At 35.6% G+C, this 27,792-nt stretch overlaps 1 protein-coding gene across 1 annotated transcript in view; it reads left to right on the top strand.

The window, feature by feature from the left end:
• Positions 1-27,792, top strand: part of LOC120430033 (bifunctional heparan sulfate N-deacetylase/N-sulfotransferase) — a 377,310-nt gene that overhangs the window by 163,920 nt on the left and 185,598 nt on the right. The window contains exon 2 of the mRNA XM_039595131.2: positions 10,323-10,337. The gene's annotated coding sequence lies outside the window, so the exon portion shown is untranslated. The remainder of the gene's footprint in view (positions 1-10,322; positions 10,338-27,792) is intronic.

Below are 27,792 nucleotides of genomic sequence, written 5' to 3'. Positions count from 1 at the left end.
CGTATACATAGCGACTCAGTTATGAGAATTTAAGTGTTATTTATACACTTTCTGGAGATTTGATCACAGATTTTTCGATAAAAGCAATATCCGGATTAGAGCGTCCAATTTCCCGGGGTTACAAAGTTCCCGGGAAACGGGAATTTTTTAACAAATTTCCAAATTTTTAAGTTTATATGGGCAATAAATGCCTGTTGAGAATGAAACAAACAAAGGCATTTGAAATTTATCGAAAATTGTTCTGATCCTGGTCCTGATCAATATTTTGCATCAAAATTGTATAAAATAGCATTTAATGATCAAAATAAGTGTGTAAATTAACGACTGCAAAAAAAAAAAAAACTCCAAGAAAATATGGGTCATTCCAAGTCAACTGGATACAATTTTTTACTCGACCTACGCCGATTTGGACCAAACTTGGAGGGAACGTTCATCTATCAATAGTTTACAGAAATCCCAAGTTTGGTTCTGATTGGACCATTCCTCTATTTTTGGCACCGCCCTATTTTTTGACGATTTTCTAAAACTTTTTTTTCTTTCAATCATAACTTTGCTGCTATTTGAGCAAAGACTTACTACAGGTTGAATTTTATAGAAAATTGTCCCAGGAATTCGTTAAAAATAAAATTTTAAGCCTGAAATGCCCCCTAATATTATATTTTGAACGTTTTAAGCTTTAAAATTCAGTTTTAACCATTTCCTTAAAACTTTTTTTTATTTTATCGCCATTGTGTTCTCCGGACAATTTGACATGAAAATCAATGTAAACCTCGAACTAAAATGAACAATTAGCGAGATACAGCGATTTTACTGAAAAAAGTTTGCTTTTGCGTGGCAATATCTCAGCAAATAAAGATCGTATCAACATAGTTCAAAAAAGCAAAATATAGAGATTTTTCTCAGCTTTTCAAAAAATATTTCTTTCAAAGGTGGGCAAACATGTGCCCACTTTTAGAAAAAATATTTTTGAAAGGCTGAGAAAATTCTCTATATTTTGTTTTTTTTTAAACTTTGAAGATACGACCCTTAGCTGCTGAGATATTGCCATGCAAAGGTTTAAAAACAGGGAAATTGAAGTTTTCTAAGTCTCACCCCAACAACCCACCTTTTTCTAATGTCGATATCTCAGCAACTAATGGTTCGATTTTTTATGTTAAAATTTGAAACATTCGTGAAATTTTCCGATCTTTTCTTTAAAAAAAATCAAAATTTTCAAATCAAGACTAACATTTTAAAAGGGCAAAACTTTCAATATTACGCTCTTTTGAAATGTTAGTCTTTATGTATTATAAATCGGACCATTAGTTGCTGAGATATCGACGTTAGAAAATGGTGGGTTGTTTGAGTGAGTCTTAGAAATCATCAATTTTCATGTTTTTAAACCTTTGCATGGCAATATCTCAGCAACTAAGGATCGAATCAACAAAGTTCAAAAAGCAAAATTTAGAGAATTTTCTCAGCTGTTCGAAAATATATTTTTCAAAAGTGGGCAAACATGTGCACTAATTTAAAAACAATTAAAAATTGTGACTATTTTCGAAAAAGTTACTTAAAAATGGTTATAACTTGAAAACGGTGCACTTTATTAAAATATCACTTGAGTACTTTTTGATTGAAAATTTTATTTTACAGCATAAAATAAAGTTGAAAAACTTTTGCGACCAATTTTTTGATTTTTTGAAAAAAATCAGTATTGATTCAAACATTTATAACTCGGTCAAAGATTTTTTGCACAATCTGGAAATTTCTGAAAAGTTGGCATTTTTTCCCCTAAAACATATCAGAAAAAATTGTGTTTTTTTTTGCAAATCAAGTTTTAGCTACAAAAAATAAAATTCAAAATCACAAAAAAAAATTATCGTTTATCTTTTTTCAGTGTAGTCCTTAGCCATACCTACAATTTTGATGTGAAAGCTTCACAAACTTATATTATCTGAAATATTCCATGATATGAAATTTTAAGATGAACTGATAAGTTCAATAAGAACAGCCCGGGCAGACGGTAATAACAAAATTCATGTCATTTCAATAACAAATACTGTTAAAATAACAAAAAGTGTTATGGAATTTTCCTGCAAAATTTATTTTTGCATAAGAGTTCAATAACAGATTATGTTATCATAACAAAATTTGTTATTGGTCTGATATTGGTTGAGAGCCAAAACAACTTTGAAATAACATTTTTTGTTATGGAAGAATAACTCCAACCGTTATTGGGATGATCGGATTAGTTGTTAAAATAACAAAAAATAATAACAAAGATTTGTTCGAAAAATAACTAAAAGTGTTATCTGTCTGTTATTACAAAAACGATCCAATAACAAGAAAATCATAACGACGAATAACAAATCTTGTTATCAATAACATAAAATGTTATTGGTATAGTATTTTCAAATATCAAAAAATGTTATTTCCGTCTGCTCGGGAGTACACTGAATTGAGCAAAATAAAATTGAGTTTTTTCATTAACTTTGTCTTGTAAATTTAAAAAAAAAATATGTTCAAAAACGTTATTAAAATCTATTCGTTCGCTTGCATTTCGGGAATTCCCGGGAAATATACAAATTTCCCGGGAAACGGGAAATAACTGCTACTGATTAGCGTCCCAGACTACCATTCCAAAGGTGTGAGTTCGAATCCCACCTCAGACATTTTCGTTTTTGTTCATATCCAAATTAAACTTTTTGATACCAAATTTCAAGCGAACCGATCGGGATTTGATCCCTGAACCTTCTGCTTGTGAGACCGAAACTGTAACCATTAAATAACGTAGCCGGTTACGATGCATTGTTGCCACACGTCACACAATATTGATTCAACACACGTTGCATAATGTCATATTGTATAAACATTTCAAGCTTCCAAAGTCCCCGGGTTTACGGCAGCTACAGCACTCATAGCAATTATTTCCCATTAAAATAAAGTGCTTCTTTTTTGCAAATTGTCTCTGGTGTCTCACCTGGCAATAAAAATAATGCTGCATTACTCCAGGCGTATTTCCATGACATCATTGTCCTTCTTTGAAACCAAATCCCATACTTCATCATTGTCACCGGTTCGTCTCATCGTTAGCTCACAGATCAACACCGGGATGTGGCCGTGTTGTAGTCTAGTTGCTCATTTATTTTTCGTTTCTAATCACAGAAAATATTTATTTTTTTTTTCGTTTTTCAGTGTATCGAAAATTCCAGGGACAAATTTGACTTTTTATTACCTGTCAGTTTTCATGATTGAAAAATTTCAAAAAATGGCACTTGTGATTTGAAACAACACCTCCAACTTCCCAAGCCGCCGTGTGATTTATCTCACTCCTCCACAATAAACTAAAAATGGAAAATGGACGCCATTGCGCGCACTGCTCCTGTTGCTTTACGAAAACAACAACAGCAGAAGCACTTGTCCTTCCAGAGCAATTGCTAGTACGGTTGGATTGCGAAGTGCATTTAGAAGATTAAACTTTTGCGCTTGATTCTGGAAGGCGCGCGCGCGCTTGGAGTACCATACAGTACCGGAATGTTGCTGCCGGTAAAAAACAAAGCACTTTTCCCCGACGACGCTGAGACGTTTTCCCTCGATGACAGCACGACAAAGAAAATGCAAAAGTGTTTTTTGTTTATGTTTTTTCCTCCTGTGAGAGGTCGTTAAAGTGCTTTTCGAGTGAGGAAGGGTAATTTGGAAAATTTTAAAAATGATTTTTGATCGAAAATTAGTTTGAATTTGTTAATTTTGGAAATTTAAGTAAGACAAATCAATTCGAAAAAAGGATGATCAACAATTGGCGAAATCACCCCAACCAGATTGCGATGTCTTTTCTTTAGGGGAAGGTGCGTTTCTACGTGGAAGTAGATTATACCGTTTCCAAGGCTGCGTTTGCAGAATTAATTAAAAGTTGTCGTTGCGGCGTTTAATCTCGCAACAGCCTTCGGTTGTTGATTATTTCTTCAGTATACAATTGATTTAAATTAAAACTCAACCGGAGCACGTTGCCATTTCTCGGATTCACTTGTTGCTGGAGTAGTGAAATTGTAGGAAACCGTAAACTATTCGATAACGAGTTTCAAGCTATATTTTCTTGTAATTATTCAATCGAATTTAAATTTCTAACCTTCGTCAAGTTTTTATTCGACAGCTCGAAATAGATTTGCGTACCCCTAAAAAGTAAAAACTTCCAAGCGTGGCCTGATTTATTCATGGTGTTTAAAATTCACTTTAAACGCTACCTGCTTCAGGATGGAATCTCGCGCTCTGGTTTAGCACCTTTCGCCACCACCATCTTATCTTCTAATTTAGTATTAATTAAACGTTTCTCGCGGCGTGCTGCGGCTTTAAAATGCCGATACGAAATGGACCGTCGATTGAATCTTGGAAACCAATTTGAAATGGGCACGTTTTATGCATTTTGTTGTGATTTTTGGTAAGATTTTAAAAATATTATGGTTACTTTTTAATTCGATTCCTTTCCATTTCATTATTGATTTTTTTATTCGGATTTTGTTCAACTCTGTTGCATTTTTTTCTTGGTTTGTATCTCTCTTCTAAACCTCTGTAAACCAATTTACAATTACATTTATTGGCAGGAAATTCTTTAAAAATCGTCGATTTCAGCTCAACCTTTTATCTTCTTATAACCTTGCCATCCCCAACTCGGTCAGAATTGATACTCATTCAATATTTTATTTCGATTCTCCAACCATGGCCAGTGCCCTCCATGCCCCCAGATCGACCGAAAAACCTATCAGTAACGAAATCGAAGAACAATATTTTGAATTCAATTTGCAATTTAAATGAAATCGTTTTATGGATGAGCCGCGCCCGGGCTCGTCGTGATTCATCCTGAAATGAGAGAAATGAATGAATGAAAAAAGTGCTACTAATTAATTGCTATTTTTCGCACCCCTGAATTGGATCCATTTTCGGGCTCCATTCCTGACTGTGTTGTTCTTGTGTAAAACATTTTAATTAGCTTTAATGAGAATTTCGCCCGCACCTCTCCTGTGCTCTCGATCGGGCGACGAAATATCGCCGCGAACGATTTGGAAAATTCGAGGCAAAAAAAAAAGGATTTGCAGCGTCAGCAAAAAGCGTAGAGGAAAAACGGCCAATAACGACGACGATGGGGAGGAAAAACAGGAACAGGTTGTTTATCTTGAAATTGGCCTTAATACCCGCGGAGAGCAATCACGGAGGATTGTTGTTTTCGATAACATACACGGCGGTGTTGTCGGGTCCGGAACTGGCAAAATGGTTCTTCCTTGTTCAGCGATTGTTGATTGGGGGACGTTTGAAACAGAGTTGGACTAAGGTTTTTTTTTGCTCAAAATAAATTAGAAAAATCTAGGCAACTCTCTACCTTTTTAGCAGTCACCGTATTTTTTCTTTTTTTGGCAAGGCATGAAATCTTAAAAGGGGTATTTTTGGTGCCCAAATGCAAATCTTTTAACAGGCGTTTTCTTGAGTGGATTTAGATATTCAAGATGGCGGCCAATATGACGATGTGGTCGGTTTTCAGAAATTGAATGCTTCGATTAGAGCGTGCTGAGGGAACCAATATCAATCATATCTTGATGAAACTGAAACGTTTACTGACATCAACTTGAAAAAATTGTTGGAGTTTGGTAGCAGATTTTGATTATTTTTTTATATTTATAATCCTTTTCGATTTCAAATTATCTTTTCCCTTTTTAAATAATTTGAAACGTCTACTGTGTTCGATACTTTTTAATGGAATCATTTTTGTTGAAGAATTTTCAAGATACAAACTTTGACAAATATTTTTAATATCCGCAACTCTCCATGAATACCGGAAATCGATTTTATTTATATTTTATTATTTGGTTTAAACATTGTGGAGTCCTCCTATATGACCAAAGAAGCCATTTTGAGACATTAGTTTACCCGTTCAAGTTAATACACCCATACAAAGTTTAAAAAAAATCATGGTAATATTACATCTGGGAAGGGATACATCTTTTATGACAGAAAAAAAATAGTAAGATTACCTCTGAAAATGTGTAATTTTAACACTTTTCTGGTGTAATGCCACTTTTTCAGTCTAAATTCAGGTAAACTTACATCACAATAGAGGCAATATTCAACCTTCCAAATTTACAATTCTTTTTACTGTGTACACTTTTGGCAGGTCTCCATACAAAAATGTTTTGTAAATATTTGAAAATCTTCAACTTTTGAAGAAATTTTATGTTCGATTTAGTGTCTTTAGAAAAGTTGATTTTGTTGTTGATGATGTTGAATTTTAAATCGAACGGTACTTTACAGAATAATTCAAGAAATTTAAAAATAAAGTTAGTTTTTTTCCGCAAAATTCCGGGTTTTTTTTTATTTCTAAAATAGTGTCTATGATTACACTATATGACAAAAAAAATACATTTATCATGCGCAGTACGATATCTCATCGGTTCCTCATAGAAAAGGCTTCCCCGAATCCGATGAAATCAACAGAATTTGATGTTATGTCCACGCGGACTTTGTTTAACATAAAAAATCGAGCAATTTGAGCATGAGCATGAGAGATCACCCATGGTTGCACCTCCGTTGCTGAACAGAACCGTAATATCCTTTCAGCACTACTGATTATATGCTTCGACGATCTAATGGTGTTTCCCTTATCAACAGCATGTATGAATGCGCTGAAAAGATAAAACACCATGATTGCTAAAGCTAGATCAGTTGCGAATAGGTAACAGTCATTGGCCACCAACGGCGCCCGCCATGTCAGTTTGTAGATCTCGATTTTAAGGGACGGGAATGTTAGTTGGCGCAGGTTGCTACTAGGGCAGCTGATTTACTCTGTGCTTACACCCCACAAGCACCAGGAACCTGAAAATTTGTTAGTAGGATAGGGTGTTTGGTCAGGATTCATCATAGAAGATGATGATGCGACCCAAAATCGTAGTGTTTGTTGAAAGGTATTATGTTTTATTCTCAAGGCAAGCAATCGGATGCTGCGGATGAGACATTTCCCGTTTATCGGCTGTTAACTTTTAATTGAAATGGTTTAATCTTAGACAGCCGGCTGTGGAAAGATAGAACCAAAATTATTTGTAATTAAATGATGAAGGATTTAACAGTCTGACTTTTAATTGAGATGTTTTTACGAGTTTTACATGATTCATGTTTAGTGGGGTCCTGATTAACGAAGCGAACGACGAGTTACGATGTTTATCGAGCTGAAACTGACGACGAAAGCGAAAAAACCCTGCGACCCGACCGAAAGGCATCGCAAATCAGACTGGCTCAATTGTCATCGATGACAACCAGAGCCAGCCGCACCATTACACACATAAACGCACGCGAAAAAAAAAACGAAAAACACACCGACGACGAACGCGAAAAAAACACGATCCGACGGAAAGGTATCGCAAATCAAAATGAGGAAATGTAGAGAAAGAAAATAACATAAAAAATAAAACCTAATCACATAAAACCTAATCACATAAAACCTACTCACATAAAACCAATCACCCCATGCACACAAATAGCAACACAAAGAGACGAAAATTATCACGAAAAAACAGGACTGCGCGTCCCAAGAAGCACTGCACTTTTTTTCTTTAACATAAAAAATCGAGCAATTTTAAAAAAAAAACCATGCGTCTCCTCCAAATTATATAAGTCATCTACAAGAACATGGAAGCGCCTGGTTCATAGCCATTTCCTTTAAGCACAAAGAAAACAACCAATACAAATGTATAGAAATGTTGTCAAGTTCGGGGGGTCTACAACTAGCATTTTTGTACGGCATCAGTAGTCTACCATATGCACTTATGCTATACGCACATGATCCGGGGTCAAAATCCGACATCTTGCTTGTTACGGCGGTAGACTCGTAGATCTTAACTCCAGAGAGACCTATGATGTACATACAATTTTAGTAAACAAATAAATTCAAAAAAACTTTTTTTTTCAAATATTTTAGTTTTTAAACTTTTAATAATTATTTTAATAATCGTACAAAAATGCTAGTTGTGGACTCCCCGATCTTGACAACATTTTTATTCATTTGTATATATTGGTTGTATCCTTTGTGCTTAAAGGAAACCCGAGCAGACAGAAATAACTTGGGAATAAATTGTTTGTTATTTAAAAATACTAGGCCAATAACATTTTATGTTATTAATAACAAGATTTGTTATTCGTCGTTATGATTTTTTTGTTATTGGATTGTTATTTTAATAACAGACTTATAACATTTTTAGTTATTCTTCGAACAAATCTTTGTTATTATTTTTTGTTATTTTAACAACTAATCCGATCATCCCAATAACAGTTGGAGGTATTCTTCCATAACAAAAAATGTTATTCCAAATTTGTGTTGGCTCTCAACCAATATCAGACCAATAACAAATTTTGTGATGATAACATTAACTGTTATTTAACTCTTATGCAAAAATGGATTTTTCAAGAAGATTCCATAATACTTTCTGTTATTTTAACAGTATTCGTTATTGAAATGGCATGCATTCCCGTCTGCCCGGGAATGGCTATGAATCAGGCGCTTCCATATTCTTGTAGATGGCTCATATAATTTGGAGGAGACGCACCGTTTTTTTAAATTGCTCGATTTTTTTTATGTTTAAAAATGTACCAACTTCTGGGAAGTCCGCGTGGACATAGCATCAAATTCTGTCGATTGCATCGAATTCGGGGAAGCCTTCTCTCTGAGGAACCGGCAGTACTGCGCATGTTACAAGTTTTGTTTTATCGTGTAGTGTTATCCAACTCTGAAAATATTTTTTTCGAAAAGTTTAAGAAAATTTTCAATAAGGTTGCCTAAGAAACATTGAAACCTCTGGTTGCTGAAATACCGCGAACTAAAGAAAAAGAAACTAGAAAATTGCAGTTTTAAACATTCCCACATTTTCTAATGCTAATATCTCGCCAACTAATGGTCCAATTTTCAATGTTGAAAAATGAAACTTTTGTGAAATTTTATGATGATTTTTTTTATTAAAATTTTAGATTCAAGACAAATAATTTAAATGGGCGTAATATTGGACGTTCAAAATATTATTCTTGATTACCAAATTTTAAAAATATTTCGTCGAAAATTGAACTCAATAAATAAAGCTTAATTATAAATAAAAAAAAAAAGATAATTTAGACATACAATGTAGTAAGAAAACGTGGTTATTTTACTATTTAATAAAAATAAATATGAATTTTGTTTTTTATTTTGGACTCTTAGTTTCGAGTAGAAATTTCTCGATCGAGAACGCCAAAGCAATGCTGTAAAGCTAACAATTTATTTATTTATTTATTTATTTTTAATTATAAATATTGAAATATACGAAAATTTCGATAGGAATTAATATTTTAAATTCAAATGAAAATAAATATAAAAATTTAAACTGGGCTTTCGATGAAAATTACTATTTTAAAATTTAATGAATCTAATCCAAATCCCTACGAGGGGCTCTGTTCACAATTTCACCATCAATTTCAAATCTTCTATCGCTGCGCGACAACTTTTGCCATTTTCTTTCCGCATTGTTTCCCAGATTGTTACAAATTGCTCAAAATTGGATCTCCCTCTTCCGGGCGTTCGTCTCCGTTGTGTCAGGATGTTTTCGAAGGAAAACAAAATAACTTTTCCCCCCTATACCAGTATCGATTTGAGCGGATTTTCCCCGCGTGACCTTCTCAACTTTGCGCGGTCAACAAGGGAGAGGGGCGGAAAACTTTACCCCGAGTTTTCAATCTCGTAAACAAAGCGTCATACATGCTGCCGTTATTGCGGTGGCAGCTAATTATTTCATATTTTTCACACAATGTTGCGAGGGGACACGGAAAATATGATTAATTAAAATTTAGGAATTTTACCTGAGCAATAATTTTGAAATCTGTTATTTTATTCATTTAACAAGCTAAATTTAAACTACGTTGAAAGTGTGTCTCAAATTACTTTTAGGATTACGAATAATTTTAATTTTGTGTGCTAAAAAGTCATTTTTTCCCGTGCAGCTGTGCTTCTAACTGTTATCCTGTTTTCTGAACCCCAACAAGATGCACTTTATGATGCGGTGGTGGTGCACTTTGCATTCCGCGCTGTGTGGTGCTACTTTATAATAAGTAGTTTTTAATCTGCTCTGCATGCGATGCAACCCGATGCTAATGAAGTGGCACATCCATGAAGAGCGCAGCGCAACCCGGCAAGGAAAAGTGCATTTCCTCGAAGTTGATGTTGGCACGTCTTTCACAATGCGAGGACTATCTCGACGATCTTTTTTTGCTATAAGCACACAATGTAGTGAGATTTTTTAATTAACTGCTCTCTTTTCTGCTCTCTCTCTTTCTCGTTTCAGATCGCACTGAGTCAGGTAAGTGGATTAGGGATCTGGTTTTAGCACTCAATCCCCTTGCCCCCTGGGTAGACCCGCGATAGTCAATTTATTGATTTTGTCTTACTGAAAGCAACCCAAAGCAAGTCGTTCCACAATTTTATGATTTTGATAGAGCCACAAATTCCCAACCCCCTTCCCCTGGGGTCCCTTCGGTGGGGTGGGACTGAGCCAGCCGGTAATTAGATTTTATCGTGCTGCATTTAATCCGGATTTATCGGTCGACTTGACCTATCTACTTGGGACATTCACAAACCGAGCTGCTGCTGCTGTAGGTTGGCTGGTGAATGATGGCAGCTAAATTGGATTACCTGGATTTGACCTGGATCAAATGGGGAAATTATTAGAAGTTTGAGTGAGTTTAATCAATGCCTTTTTAATTTATCTCTTTTGTTTTGAAGTATAAAAATTGAAAATTTGATGGGTGAATGTAATTTTTTACGTTATTTCCAACGAGTGGAGCAACTTTTTGTGAATATTTCTGGTTATTTTCACTTTTATTAAAAGTTATGCTTTTTCTTTTACAAGCATTTAAAAATAATATTTCCCAAATGTATTCTAATCAGTCGAGTGCATTGGGCCACTCCCATTTTTCTATTTTCAGCTTAGTTCTTTTTTCTTCCAGCGCTCTTTTGGGTTTGCTTAGTGCTGCCAAAATTGATGAAATTTTAAGCGAACACTCACGAAAAGTAGCATTTATAGAGAAAATTTCCTAGCATCACTGGCTCACTCCAACAGGCGCTGCACCAGCATGTTGGTTGTGTTGGTGGCCACCCTTTGTTCTTTATTTGCCTTCGCTTCTCGCTCGGTTTTCTTCAGCCTTCGATTGGAATGGGTAGTCAAAATTGAAACGTCAAAAGACTTGGCGCGTTTGTTTTTTTGATGGTGCTTGCTAATTATTTACATTTTTCGGGATTATTTTTCAAGTGAGTGACTAACTAATAGGCAAAAGAACATGTTGCCGGTAGCTGGAAGCAATTTTATATCTTTGAAATCGTTGGCGCAAGTGAAAAGACGTTGATGGCGAATTTCGTCAAGCAGTTAACCTCTCATCTTGCGTGTGGATGTGTGTGCCACCAAAATGATGAGAAATGCTCTCGCAAAATAGAAATTATGATCAAAAGTGCATTAAATTCGATCTTTTTGGCCAGTAAATGGCATGAATTTGCGTGCTCACTCGAGGCGGTGCTGTTGCTGGTAAGTTTATAGCCCTAATAGTATTTTTGGATCTATAATCGAGCATCAAACTCTCCATATGACGAAGATAGGTGTTTGATTAGAACGGGTATATTTCCCCTAACACAAACACAGGCAGTCCGATAAATGCATGCTGGAAAGTCTTGTGATTAGATTACGTCGCAAGCACTTTTCTTGTCACTATTAATAATTGTAGTAGGGGAACTATACCCTTTCTCAGCCTATTTCTATTATCGGCCTATCAGCACTTTGATCATGAATTACAGCTTAAAGAAAGTGTTTTTGACTGTCCCAAAGTGATAAATAGCTCAAATAAAAGTGAGCAAGCAACTCATCACTGTTGATACATCTGAAAATGATGATTTAATAGCGGAAAATGGCAAAAGTGATGAGAATGGGTCGAACGGCTTAGTGTGATTAAAATGGGTATATTTCCCCTACATCCCGAAAATGTATTACAAAAAATGAAGCGGGCAACCTTACTGCGTTTACCGCAGAGAGGATTCTGAGAACGGATCACATTTCACAGAATCTAAAAGCGAGGAAAGATGCGTGGACATACCGTTCCGAAAACTCTACAATTATGATATTTTAGAACAATTGTGTTCAGAAAAATTACTGAAAAGTTAGCATTAGCTCAAGATACAAAATGTAAACATTTGACACAACATATTCAGTTTTGGCAAATTAAATGGATGAAAATGTCTAGAATATGTTGATAAATACGTTATATGAGCCAAATGAATTGTTTTCTGTTTACTTTAAACTTAATTATTAGTGGTTTTATTATTCGTTTCGAAAAGTGCAAAAAGAGTGGTTACGATTTCGCAATTCGACATTTCTTTTTATTGTTTTTATTTGGTCCATGTCCATAAGGGTGGGTACGGATTTTGAAAAGTTCTCAGATCAAGTTCTGGTGTGGTTCCCCTTGTAGGGCATACCCAAAGGGACTCTCACGCCAAATTTGAGCTCATTTGGTTGAAAACTGGCTTGTCTCAAGCGGGTTCAAGTTTACTTGGAAATTACTATGGGAAATTTTGAATTTTCATTCATTCGCTCCTGCAGGCCTGGGAAAAACATGTAGAACCTTCTAGGATGGCCAGAAATGAGCGGAATCGTCTGGAAAACAACTTTCCCTAAGAGACCAGGTCGATTCGTTCAACCCCCATCGAGCTCAACGGCAATACATCCGGGGTTTTCGGAACCAACGGTTCTCCCAGAAAAGCATCAAATTTTCTTAGCATGATATGAATGCTTGATGAACACCGCGATCAAAATCCGTACCCACCCTAATGTCCATGCATTCCCTATGCCCAAAGAAGTCGTTTTGCATCACTAGTTTTTCCATACAAGTTTCCATACAATTTTGGGGGCTGATCATACAAAATGGGTTTGAAATTCTGTATCTTGCAAAGGAATTTTCTGATCGTATGGTGTCTTCGTTGAAGTTGAAGGAATGGGATAGAAAATCTCAGATCAAAATTCCGACTCATTTATTTATCTTTTTATCATAAAATGTTAAATTTACAATATAAGTACTTTTTAATTTTCGATTTTTTTTTTATGTTTTAGGGGACTAAGAAGACATCTTTTGAGCCATAATGCGTGGTACAAGATCCGGTTTAAAAGTTATGATTTATATGATTATCGTATTTTTTTTTTAATTTCGAAAACTTGGACATAATGATAAAAAATACATTTTTATAGCCAAATCAAATTTGCAAATTTGCTATCAAAAAGTACTTCTTGAAAGAAAATCACTCCTGAAAAATATTTCTGAAGAGCTAAGAAAATTTCCTACAATTTTTTTCTGAAACAGTAAAAATCCGACTAAGATACAAATTCGCAATAAATCGAATCAATAAAAATGACATTTTCTGTTTTTTTTCTTCTAATTTTATGATTTTCTCAATAAATGTAATTTGAAAATTTTAAAATCAAGGTTCATCTCAGAATCGCAGAAACTAATTGCCCGATTTTCAAAGTTCCGGAGGGTAAATTGTAGGGAATTCTGTTGGCATTTAAACCATATTTTTTCAAAGTTTTTTTTTTATACAAGAATGAAAATTTCAAAACAGCAAAAAAAATAATGCGAATTCGTAGAGGACTACCGTATTAAAACGTTATTTGGAAAATTATTTTTTTTCTCCAAAAATAATGATAAGTTTTCGGAATTGTGCAACTTTGTGTTTTTTTTTTTAACTGAGCAAAACATTTAATGTGGTCGAGAATTACTGGTTTTTAGCCTTTTCATTTGATTTGGGAATTTCGAAATATCTTTTTTTTGTGACGGATCGAAAAATTTCGCAAAAGTTTAACTTTCTACACTGAAATTCGGACGCATATTTTCTCTTCCAGACTTAGTTGAATTACACAGTAAAAAAATCATGGTAATAATACACCTGGGAAGGGAAGGGAAATAATGTGTCATTTTACCTCTGAAAATGTGTTATTTCACCACTGTTGGTGTCATGTCACTTTTTCAGTCTAATTTGGGGTAAACTTACATCATAAAATAGGTAATATTCAGCCTTCTGAAATTACACCTTTCAAAAAAATTCTACTGTTTAATCTATACTGTTTATTTTGTGAAGCTGTAATGTATAATCAGTAAAATTTCACTAATTTTGAAAATATTTTTGCTCATTACTTTGAGAAAATTCGTCATTTTGTCAGATTTTTACAAATTTTGTTTCGGTTTGACCTGGTAAACCTGTTTGTATGGACGAACTAGTGATGAAATATGAATAACTACACAGGAAAAAAATCATGGTAATAATACATCTGGGAAGGGAAGCGAAAAAAGGTGTAATTTTATCTCTGAAAATGTGTAATTTTACCACTTTTCTGTTGTAATGTCGCTTTTTCAGTCTAAATTGAGGTAAATTTACATCATGAAAGAGGAAATATTCAACCATCCAAAATTACACCTTCAAAATTTACTCATTTTTTTACTGTGTACCAACAAATTTTCTACCAAATCAAAATACAACGAAAAAATCAATAAGTTGATTTATTGTTGGGAGAATTGCCCTATTTTTTTGGTTTTTGATTATCGAAATTAAATATACTTATTCCTTTTATCAATTTGTTGTCAGCAAATTATTGGTTTGTGTTTATGTGCCCAACATTCAGCAATGTTTAATATTAAAGTTTTGGGATAAGGAATATAAGTTTATCGAAATCCCTACAATTTTAGGTTTTCTGCATAGTTTTAACGTACTTATGGTTCACACAAATTAGGTATTTTATTCAAGCATATGACATTTAACGGTTGAATCAACATATTATTTCAAAATCAAAAATAAATAAAGCAGAAAAAACATGCAAAAGAATAAAAAATCACCAGCGAAATTTTGAACCATTTCATTCAACTACAAATGAATTTAAAAAAAGAACATTTTTGATACTTTTGAAAGTTCTGAACGACTTCTCAACTTATATTAAAGCTCTGGCTTAATATTCATGATTAGCATCAATCTAAAATCATTTTTTCTGTCGGGAATCCGATTACCGTCCAATTATTCAAATTTGTTACATCCCCAGACAATAGTAGCATTTTTTACACTTTCACTGCATATTTGTAAAACAATTACTACAACTCAATTAGAGTAATGAGATCCATTCCGCGCTTGCACACACTGGAGTACCTCTCCAGCCGATAATGAAGAGTGAAAGCCCGAGCCCAGCACTCATAATTTATTCAGGACGCTTTTGTGCGAAGAACCGCATCAAAGGTGCGCTCGTGTGACAGTAAGTTGTAACTCGCACCTTTAAGCAGCGCCATTTTCCCGAGAAGTGTGCAGACCTGGGCGCCGCCGCCGCCGGTGCTGGTACTTTATTCTAATTAGAGCAATCTCCCGGCTTTTCTTCAAAGCTTTCCCTGGAGCTTTCACGAGACGACTCCCCCCGCACTCGACCCTTCTCTCACTCTCTCGTGAGAGGGTGGTTGAACAGGCTCTTGCTTACTTGGCTCTACCATGTGTGTGTTAAATGGGTAATGAGTAGACATGGTACAGGTACCTACTTCCGACGACGCCGTCCTGAGTTGCGGGTTGGTGAAAACGAACCGATTGTAAAAGCTCCTCCAGCCTCCGCCGCGCAGGGAGGCTCAACAAGTTCTAGCTCATTCATACTGCACATGGTGTGCCATATATGCTTAGAAAGGGGGTCTATTAAATAAACATGTTGGCGAGAAAGGTCGTCTTACGCCGATAGACCGGTGAAACCGACTTGGCACGTGCTGAAACACAGGCTGGTTCAAGGTTCTGGACTCCATAGAGTTGAGTTTTGATACCAACTTGTTCAAATCTTGTGTTATGTTACTTTTCAACTCTGCAGAACGAAGTGCTATTGATTCGAGATCTCGGACTATTTTCAAATTTGACCCAGCAGATCCTCAGCGCTTGAACCAATCTAACATTCAACGCCAGATTCTATGATGTTGCCGGTCGCTGCCGCCGGCCACCTTTACCAGTTTCACTTAAGAAAAGGTAAATATTTTATGACCATGCCGGTACGACCTGCTACTCACCTTCCTGGCTCGGTCGCGTCACCGTCGTGCGTTCCGTACGACTCTGCATTTTTGACACGTGCCCGGGCATGGCTTACTAAATAAATCATCTTCGATTCGCCTTTCGACGGGCCGCCGCTTTCCCGCCCATGTAGTGCTGTCACTTTAGTCGGGCGCGTGGGTGGAGCTGGCCACGAAGCATAAAAAGGTAAATGTTTGATGGGCAGCAGCAGATATATCGTTGGCGGGTGGGTGACTCCAGGTTGGACGCGAGGGCAATTTGTTCATACGCGTCCCCCGCGTAGACCCATGAGGACAACCGGCAGTGCCTTAAGATGAATCTGCTGCTCCGGACTGGCGTTTGTTTTCATTTGACAAATACAAGCTCCAAGCACTTTGAGGCCACAATGTAGGTCAACAGATGATGATTAGACTATTGGCTGATGGCTGATGGCTGTTGACTTTCAGGGAGTAGTTTGATTTTGGTGATGTCACCCCCCTTGGGCATGTCAACAACAGATGACTTATATTTGCTACATTTCTGGATAATAATAGTTCTTGGAATGTAAGTTCCTTTCGACATGTACAGTCGTGCCTCGGTTTAGCACCGCATATGGGGGATGCACAACCGAGGCGTGCATAACTGAAGCACAGAGCTTGGCTATATGGTAGACATTGGCTATAATCAAATGAAAAATCATGCTAACATTAAAAAAATATAGTGTTTTGTGGCATCGGGATGATGGCAGCTATCCATTGTAATTATAATTACATGAAAATTTCCTCAAAAATACGTATTTTTCTTGTTTTTTAAAACTGCCATTTTTACTTTTTAAAAAACCTCAAAATATTTGTTATTGCAATATGGGCATCAAATGATCATGTTTTTGTCATACATTTCGAATGTTGTACATTTTTTTTCGAAAATACTTAAAATTTTCACAAAAGTGTTTTGCAATATTGGTATTAAAGGATTGACACATTTTTTGAAAATACTGAATATTTTTTCATAACTACGTATTTTCGTAAAAAAATACTCGAAATTTCAGTTTTTTTTTGCTATATGGGTATCAAATGATCGGAACATTTTCATGCATTTCGAGTGTAGTAATAATTTTTTTAGGTTTTGAATACAATAACATTTTTTTTTGCAATTCCGTCGTGAAACTACATACGTTTCCTGTCATTCTTGAACGACGAAATAGCCTACTTTTTTGTACCAAAAATAACAGAATCGAATAGCAACACTTTTCAAAATAAATGCTGAAAAGTTCTACTTTTCAGCACTTGTTTCGAAAAGTAACACTTTTCAACATTATTTTGATTTAAACGATTTATTGACAATATACATGAAAATTTGACATAAAATTTCACTCAGTGTGTATTTTATGGAATTGCAAAAAATTTTGTATGGAACTCGTTGCAAAACTTGATTTTTTCAGCACTCTTCGTATTTATCCAACTCGGTGAACCTCGTTGGATAAATGTACGACTCGTGCTGAAAAAATCCTCTTTTTGCAACTTGTTGCATAATAGTAGTTTATGCAACATGTTGCAAAAAGAGGATTTTTTCAGCACGAGTCGTACATTTATCCAACGAGGTTCACCGAGTTGGATAAATACGAAGAGTGCTGAAAAATCATGTTTTGCAACGAGTTCCATACAACATTTTTTGCAATTCTGAAAAACACACACTGAGTGAAATTTTATGTCAAATTTTCATGTATTTTGTCAATAAAGAGTTTAAATCAAAAAAATGTTGAAAAGTGTTACTTTTCGAAACAAGTGCTGAAAAGTTCAACTTTTCAGCACCCATTTGAGTGCTGAAAAGTAGAACTTTTCAGCATTTATTTTGAAAAGTGTTGCTATTCGATTCTGTTATTTTTGGTACAGCAAAGTAGGCTATTTCGTCGTTCAAGAATGACAGGAAAAGTAAGTAGTTTCACGACGGAATTGCAAAAACTACTATTTTAATACTTAAAATTTTCATAAAACTTTGTATTTTCGAAAAAAAAAATTCCAAATTTCAGTTTTTCACAATATGGGTATCAAATAATGATCTTTTTTCATAGATTTGGAATATAATAACAACATTTTTTGGAAAAAGCTCAAGATATCACGAAACTACGTGTTTTTGAAAAAAAAAACACTCAAAACTTCGGTTGAGTAACAAATGATCGAAATTTTTTCAAACATTTTGAGTGTAATACATTTCGAAACTTTGAAATTTTGAGTATATTTCAGAATATACGTCGTTTTAAAAAAATATCACTATTTTCAACAAAAAAAAAACCCGATTTAATATCAACAGAGGCGAAATAGAGCCTTTCTTACAATATGATGAAACTCCGAAAAATATATTGGTGCATTATTTTTCCAGAAACATAATGATACCAACCAGTGAGAATTTTACTTGAAGCTTCGAACCTTTTTAGACTAAACCTCGAATGCATTTATTTTAATTTCAGAAGAACGTTACGGGTCGTAATATTATATTTAATTAATAAAAACTTATTGGATTGACAATATTAGAAAAAAAAAATAAAGGGTACCCAGTCTTTAATGTTATTCCATGCTTAACATAAAAAAATATGTATCGATATTGCAATTTGTCGATCTATTATGAGAAGCCAGAAAGAACTGTAAAATTGTCCAAAAAATACCTCTAAAATGGCTTTGACCACATTAACTGGTCGAAAATTGTGAATCGAAAAATAAAATGTTCGTCTCCGACCCCAAGGCTACAAATCAGAAATATAAAAATTGTGGGTTTTACGAGCGGTTTTCCAGTGATGGAAGACACAAATCTTTAAGAGCGGATACAGACATCGCCCAAGTATTTCAGAAAAAGAGCTCTCAAAAATCAGGCTTTGAGTTCTGGGTTTTTCGGTCAAAATTCAATCGAAAGAGCGCATCATAACCTTCAAATTAGTAATAGGATTATTTTTCTGGGACGATTCCCCGCCGGACACGATTTTTTTAAGATTTCTGAAAAGATTTCTGTGGCAGTGCGTGGCCGTATGGTTACGCTGTCCGCTTTGTAAGCGGATGATTCTGGGTTCGATTCCCATCTGCTCCAACCTTCCATCGGATGAGGAAGTAAAATGTCGGTCCCGGCCTTGGTTGTTAGGCCGTTAAGTCATTCCAGGTGTAGGAGTTGTCTCCATGCCATAAGTACTAACAACACACCAAACCAAGCCTACTCCGGTGGAATCGCTGGCGGCGGTTGGACTCTCAATCCAAAGGTCGTCAGTTCAAACACTGGGGTGGAAGGTTCCTTGGAGTAAAAAGAGGTTTGGGTGTTCTCCCCATTCAAGCCTTCGGACTCCTAGGTTCGAGCAGAAACTTGCAATAGAGACCACAAAAGACCCGGGGGTCGTTAATGTGGATGGTTTGATTTTTTTTTGATTTTTTGAAAAAATAAAGTGTTTTTCCAAAAGCAAACCTTAAACCTTTCTTTTGTAAGAAAGGCAAAAATGTTATAGCTTTCGAAATTTATTAAAATATTTCGATCGTTTAATACTCATATTACAAAAAACTGAAATTTTGAACATTTTTTCGAAATACGTAGTTTTGTGAAAAATTTGAGCATCAAAAAAATTTTTAGACCTTTCGAAATGTATGAAAAAATCCCGATCATTTGATGTCCATATTGAAAAAACGGAAACTTTGAGTATTTTTTTTTCGAAAATACGTAGTTTTGTGAATTTTTTGAGTATTTTCAAAACATGTTTTTATTGCATACCCATATTGTGAAGAAATGAAATTTCGAGTATTGTACAAAAATACGAAGTTTTGAGAATTTTCAAAAATTTATGTTAAAAAACTAAGATTTTTAGGTTTTTTAACACGTACATAGTTTTGTGAAAATTACCCATATTGCAATAAAAATAATTTGGAGTATTTTTTGAGAAACATTGCATTTTCAAAATACAAACCACTATAATTTGTTGCTGTTAGTATGAATTTTCATACGATTATACCCAATGTCTCTCATATAGCTAAACTCCTGTAAGCTCTGTACTTTAGTCAGCGATTGCTCACGCTCCATAAAAAAAATTGTTTGGAAATTGTCCACGAGGGGGTTCTAAGATTTCTAAAAGCTTGTACAATATTTTTGTTCTAAGTATATTTTAATTGGCAATTTAATTTTATATTTAAACATAAAATCGAAAAAGTTTTTGTTTTTTTTTTTCAACTAACAAACAAATTTATGTAAAATTGTACGCCCGATTTGATGGCGTACTCAGAATTCTGAAAATGCGTATTTTTCATCGAAAAAACACTAAAAAAGTTGTAAAAACTCTACCATTTTCCGTTATTTGACTATACATTTTTTTGGAACATGTCATTTTAAGGGAAATTTAATGTACTTTTCGAATCTACGTTGACCCAGCAGGTTCATTTTTTCATTTAGAACAAAAATTTTCATTTTAAAATTTCGTGTTTTTTCTAACTTTGCAGGGTTATTTTTTGTAATGTAATAATGTTATTTATTTTTTCACAGGCGAACTTTTGTTAACATTTAACCTATTATCTTTGTACCTTTTGTTTTGAGGATAAGAAAACTTTATCTAGTTTTCTATTTAATGAGATTTGAGATATTCTAATTTGCAAATGTACTAAAAGTAAAAAAAAATCTTTGCTATCTGAAACCCACATTTCTTACCAATCACGCTTTCTTATCTCAACGCGCCAGACCTTAAACCCCTTTTTTCTTCCCTAAGAAGGAAAAGTCATGTGCCCCAATTTTGCCACCGCAAGAAAACGCCGGAAATGGGACAAAAGTGTAATGAAGCAATAAATTTTCCACCTTTTCCACACCACAGTCTGCTTCGCGTCACCGTCTTCGTCCCTGGAGAAGAAGAAAAATGCCATGTTTTTCCTTATTTTCATTGCTTCTATATAACAGAGGACGCGAGGAAAGAAACACGGAAAGTTTGGTTGCTTAATTTTAATGTTGTGTTGTACAATTGAAAATAAAATTCTCTTATTTTAGCAGTTGAATTATTTTTGCTTTAAAATTACGCATAATTGCCCAAAGGACCTTTTTGGAGACAAACCAACTCGCAAACGCGAGACAAACCGACGGAATAACGCAGAAATTGCTTTTTATCATCTCTAAATTAATAGACGACATTTCTCGTGTTTTATCTGCTCTGTCGGGCAAGATTTTTCTCATCCGAGTCCGCCTTCCACCTTTTTCCGCCTCCGGAGACAAAATTCATCTTCTCCGGCGCGGAGTTGGATGTCCTCTTTGTTTTATTGCCAGGCTGGATTTCCAAGGCTCACTGCTGCTGGAATCTTCGACCGAGAGGAAACGTCGTAAAGAAATGTCAACGCGCATTTCCAGACTAATAAGCCCGAAAATTGGTGAGTTATTTCGGAGAACAATAAATAAGTCGCGAATCGCACATTCCTGGGCTGTTTTTCTTGCCTTTCGGTTTTTTTTGACGATGGACGAGGGAAGGAAATTTGGAGGGGATGGATGACCCCCGGAAGGGAAACAGGTGATGTAATAAACATAAAAAAGGAGGAAAATCAAGATTTAGGTCGCCGGACCGGAAAGTTCCGGGAAATCCAGTTCGGAGGAAATACCTAAGTGACTTTTACTGCAGAACACGGCCATAATGCCGGCTTTTGTCTTTACCTGTGCCGGGAAGTTAATTTAGATTCGCAAGATTGCGTTCGTCGAGTTTCGGGGAAATAAAATGGTTTTGGCTTGAGGTGATTTTGGCGGTGGTCTAATACAAGAGTTCCGGAAAGTCTCAGAAGATTTTATTCAATTACCGATTGTGTACAATTCTATACAACGAAGAAGCGATTTAGCCGACTTTTAAGCCACGAATTCGGTTATAATCGCGTAGGTGGCAAAATGCATATGCGGTCAGGGGCGCCGACTATTAAGGGGGGGGGGGGGGGGCACGGTACTTTTTGCCTCCCCCCCTCAAAATTAGGCGAGGGGGCATCCCACACATTGTGCCCCCCCTCCCCTCCCCCCAGAAATTTTAGAAAAAAATTTTCTTATTTTAAATATCGAAAATAAAATTTCAGCGAAATATTTAAAAAATATTTCTGGGCTACACTTTTGTTCTACGAAAAACTTTACTTCTCGTGTTCTATGTTTTCTTGTTTTATTTTTTTTAAGTATGTTAATTTGCATTTATTTTGTTCAGTTTATGTTTGTTTTTGATAGTATTTGGCCTATTCTACCCCCTAACATAATTATATTTTGCCAATTTAATTTTTTCACGTTTTTACAGTCACTTTTTCAATTTTTTGCATGTTTTTCACATTTTCTGCTATAGAATGGCACAATCATCATTAAAATTGCAAACAAATGCGTAGAGACATAGTCTTGGACACTACAAAAATTACTGCATCCTAATTTTTACTGAAAATATTGGAAATGTTAGTAAAAAACACAGCCAAAGTTGACCCCTAAAAAATAACATTTTTAAAAACACATAAAACAAGTTAAACTTCCAACCCTGAAATTCTCTAAAATTTTAAAAGTTCTTCTTTCCAATGCTTTTTAAAGAACAAAAATCAGTTGGAAAATTGATTTTTGGCGATTTTTTAGATCGAAACCCGTCTAAAGGCGGGGTTAGGTTGTAGAGGGTAATACTAATAATTATAAATTTTTCAGGAAAAAGGTTTTTTCATTTGTTGCCATGAATTGATAATTGTATTCTACTAATGCACTGAGAATGCATTTTTAAGTTATTTGTCGAGTTTTGCATTTTTTTTAATTGTGTTGAAATATTTATTTAAATTTCATAATTTCCTTGATTTTAATAATTTCTCAAATTTCTATCCTTTTTTGAAATCTATATTTTCTTAGTATCTTGATTTCTTCAAACTTCTTAAACTTAATTGAATCATTTGAATATCATTTTATATTTTATTATTTCCTGGATTTTTATAGTTTTCCTTGGTAGCTTCCTAAAATTCTTGGGTTTCATAAAAATCCTCATTTTTTATTTATTTTATGTTTCCCATTTTTTTGTAATAAGCTTTCTAATCTCATAATCTTATTTTTTTAAAATAAAATTAGGTTATTTTGAAATTGTGGGATAAGCTTCTAATGTTTCTTGCCACCGCTAGCTGACAAAATTAGATTTTGATAAAGTACGCTTGAATTCCTTTTTTATTGAAATTTGCTGAATTTCTTGGATATCTTGATTTTTTTAAATGTTTCATTTTAATTTCTTTAATTTTATTAAAAGTTTTTATTTGATTTCATGAATTTTATTGAGTTTTATAAATTATTTGTATTTTATGAAAATATTTAATTTTTCTCAAATTTCGTCAATTCCTGTTTTATTAACTTCATGAAAGTTATTATCGAAATCGAATTTACCAAATTTTACTAAATTATTCAAACTCCTTAAATTTCATCAATTTCTCATAAATTCGCATTCTTTGCAAATCCTTGATTATGGAATATTCTTAAATTTTAAAGGGTTCTTGAGGGGGCAGTTTTTTTTTTCAAATTCAAATGTTTAATGGAATTTTAAGTGCAATTAAATTACATCTGGGTAATTCTCCGCCAACTCACACAGCAGTTGCCCCGACCCCTCTTCGATTTGCGTGAAACTTTGTCCTTAGGGGTAACTTTTGTCCCTGATCACGAATCCGAGGTCCGGTTTTTGATATCTCGTGACGGAGGGGCGGTACGACCCCTTCCATTTTTGAACATGCGAAAAAAGAGGTGTTTTTCAATAATTTGCAGCCTGAAACGGTGATGAGATAGAAATTTGGTGCCAAAAGGACTTTTATGTAAAATTAGACGCCCGATTTGATGGTGCACTCAGAATTCCGAAAAAACTTTTTTTTTATCGAAAAAAACACTAAAAAAGTTTTAAAAATTCTCCCATTTTCCGTTACTCGACTGTAAAAAATTTTGGAACATGTTATTTAATGGGAAATTTAATGTACTTTTCGAATCTACATTGACCCAGAAGAGTCATTTTTTCATTTAGAACAAAATTTTTCATTTTAAAATTTTGTGTTTTTTCTAACTATGCAGGTTTATTTTTTAGAGTGTAATAATGTTCTGCAAAGTTGTAGAGCAGACAATAACAAAAATTTTAATATATAGACATAAGGGGTTTGCTTATAAACATCACGAGTTATCGCGATTTTACGAAAAAAAGTTTTGAAAAAGTTGGTCGTCATGGATCATGGCCGTTCATGGTCACCCGCGACAGACACGGACGACGAGAGAAACGCAAAAAGTAACTTTTTCAAAACTTTTTTTTCGTAAAATCGCGATAACTCGTGATGTTTATAAGCAAACTTCTTATGTCTATATATCAAAATTTTTGTAATTATCTGCTCTACAACTTTGTAAAACATTGTTACACTCTAAAAATTAATCCTGCAAAGTTAGAAAAAACACGAAATTTTAAAATGAAAAATTTTGTTCTAAATGAAAAAATGACCCTTCTGGGTCAATGTAGATTCGAAAAGTACATTAAATTTCCCATAAAATGACATGTTCCAAAAATTTTTACAGTCGAGTAACGGAAAATGGGAGAATTTTTAAAACGTTTTTAGTGTTTTTTTCGATGAAAAATACGTTACATAAAAGTCCCTTTGACACCAAATTTCTATCTCATCACCGTTTCAGGCTGCAAATTATTGAAAACACCTCTTTTTTCGCATGTTCAAAAATAGAAGGGGTCGTACCGCCCCTCCATCACGAGATATCGAAAAACGGACCTCGGATTCGTAATCAGGGACAAAAGTTACCCCTTAGGACAAAGTTTCACGCAAATCGAAGAGGGGTCGGGGCAACTTTTCCCGCTTTCGTGTGAGTTGGTAGAGAATTACCCATCTATTTAAATTGCATTTCTCTACGTTTAGAATCATTGTTAGCATGCTTAGGTTTATTCAAAAATCTTTGGAATATTTGGAATATCAACAGTTAGTGCTCATGTGACGCATATCGAGTTCGCATGTGGGATTTAGGTTCAGATAGTCCACCGGTATAATATAGTATAATTGAAGTTACATTGTATTTATCCTTCAAAATCCAAAAGCATCTTTCTTTTTCCAAAGAGAAAGCAAAATTCTACTCGCTGCATTTCCCAGAAGGCCTCAAGAAAATGTACCGGAAGCAATCTTCACATGTCGAAGAATCCCAAGCTGCACGATTGATTTACAACCACTCGCTCTCTGTACTACTCGAGATGCTCCGATTCCGACATGCTTCTCGGGCCCCAAGCCGGCTTCTGGTTCCGGTGGGTGACTCCGCCAGGCAACAAACTTGATGCGCTATCTTCGAAACTGAACCGGAGAACACACGAGTCCCTACTTCCCAGAGGGGAGGAAAATGGAAATGTCTAATCTGTACGTTCAAGCTCATAAATATAAATCCTTCCCACGTGTCGGAAAGTACGGTGGAGCTGCCACCATCTTGGTCCTGTCATCTTGATGTGTAACCGACTTGGAGCAGCACCAAGCAGCCCGAACCACCCTCAACCCAAAACTCGATGAACGACGACGGCCCAGATTGGATCCGATCGGACGGGCGAACGTTTGGTGAATTGAAAATGTCAACTTTAGGGGTTCGGGCAGCTCTCTATGATCTCTGCCGTAACGACGACGCAAGAGGGGCTTTTGGGCACGTAACGAGATTGGTTCAGTGAGTTTCAAGAGAGATTGAAAATCAATGAAGTCCGGAATGTCGGACCGAAAGTGCCAAGCTAGGTACCTCTTTTTTGGGGCGATGGATGTGTCCTGAATTTGGCTCGCTGCTACAGGCGCCGCAGAAAAGTGAAAGGGCCACCTGGATGATTTATTCATACCGGTCTCTGAGATTTGGTGGTGTGGTACACGGTCGGCGATATACCAAACAACGGCAAATGCAAATTTCCCAGGTCAGTGGCACACCATTTTCTTCGTGTCAGACTGACATTATGGCCGAAGGCTGCAGGTGCAGGGACAGCCGAGAAAATGCAATTTTAATATTGAATAAAGAGGACTTTTTTGTGCATGAATTTGAATTTTTATAGGAACGTTATTAAGGTTCTTGAAATGTCGAGTACTTCACTGTCAAATTCTAGTTTTTGATGATACGATAAACCTTTTGACGATTGAATCCCAAGTGCATACCAAATCCCATATTGCGGGCAAAAGAGTTACTGTCTTCATAAGACGACCAATGGGGATTTGTCAAAAATGACGTCTTTCTTTCACCCACGCCCAAACTGCACTACGACATTCCATACGATCTCCGGTTTCTCCCCCCTTCCAGTGTATCCAATCATGCACAATATGTAATCCCTTCCGCTCCATTCGAGCTAATCTCTGTTAGCTTTGAACTTGAACGACTACGACAAAGATCTCCGCTCGTTGACTTCCTGATGCACACACACTCACACCGGTTCGTATGTGGAACATCGTCGTCGCCCTACTTGTTGGAGGAAATGGACCATGCTCCTGGATTCAACATAAATTGAAAAGAAAACAGAATCCGTACAGAGGATTGGGAGTTCGTTGCTTCCGCTCAACGGATGGCACATGATTCCCTTCAAGCTTTCTTTGCTCTACTCGGGATTCGGTTCGCGAACCGTCATGGTCTAATAGATACACCGTTGTAAAGATGTCGGCGCTCGTTGAACTCGACGTCCCTCCACCGGGGTCCGCCGGTCAGGATGCCGTATTTTCTTGAAAGTTTTATTTTCCACGGGACGAAGCGGGGAGGAAGCTACCCAGACAGGGGTATATTTTATGATTTCCGGCCTTCCGCCACTTTTGGCCAATCCTAGCCACTCCTAGATTGTAGCAGAGCCCAGATAGCGCTCACGCGAAAACGGCGGTGGTATTCCCGAGAAATGAGAAGGAAATTAAGCTTCTTCCCACTCCACCAAAAAGACTCCGTGCGGACTCCGTGCGATATCTCTGTACGTAGTAGGACACCGTAATAGTGCCTACCCCGAGCAGCACCGGATTATCCTTTGCTTGCTTGTCTTACGGGTTGGAACATAATCGCGAAGCAAGCGAACTTTTTGTGCCATCCCCCCCTCACTCGAAGCAATAATTTCTGGTCCCGTCTCGAAGCACCGGGATGAGGCCGGAAGCTCGCGCGAACCAAGGTCCTTATCGTTTTTGCCCCTGGAGAAATTGAGGAATAATGCGAAAATCATAAATTAAGTTTTTACTCGAAACGGGGAAGGCACCAAGGAATGTCAAATGATTTTGGAGGGGCGATGTGGGGTTTTGGAGAGCGAAGCACCTGACCGGAAACCTGCAGTATAAACTGATGGTTTCTTATCGGAAATGTAGCTAGCTTTGGAAAAAGTGCTCAAGTTTGTTGGGTGTCCTAAGTGTAAAAGAACAATAAATGATTGCTGTTTCAACTTTGAACCTGCAATTTTAGATTTTGTTTATGTAGATATTTTTTATGATATTTAACTTTTTTTTTTAATCTCTCAAATTGGCACTATGAGTTGCTATTCGAAATTTTGCTACGTTTTAGTGACACTCAGAAAACATTAATTTGTCAATAATATTCAAAAAACAGCTTTTTACAGTCATCATAGAAATCCGAGCATTTGTGGAAAGTTAGCAGATTTTCAATTAATTTAGATAGTTTTGGAGTTTGCTTAACTGTTTTTTGACGAAAAAAAACCTTACCTTCGCGTATAACTATCGACTCAGAATCAAATTCTGAGCAAATGTCTGTGTGTGTGGTGGGATGTTGATAAAAAAATG

Source organism: Culex pipiens, chromosome 3 (assembly GCF_016801865.2).
Source record: "Culex pipiens pallens isolate TS chromosome 3, TS_CPP_V2, whole genome shotgun sequence".
NCBI classification, from domain to species: domain Eukaryota; kingdom Metazoa; phylum Arthropoda; class Insecta; order Diptera; family Culicidae; genus Culex; species Culex pipiens.
Note: the sequence above shows the minus strand (reverse complement) of the source record. Positions and strands in the feature narration are given on the sequence as shown.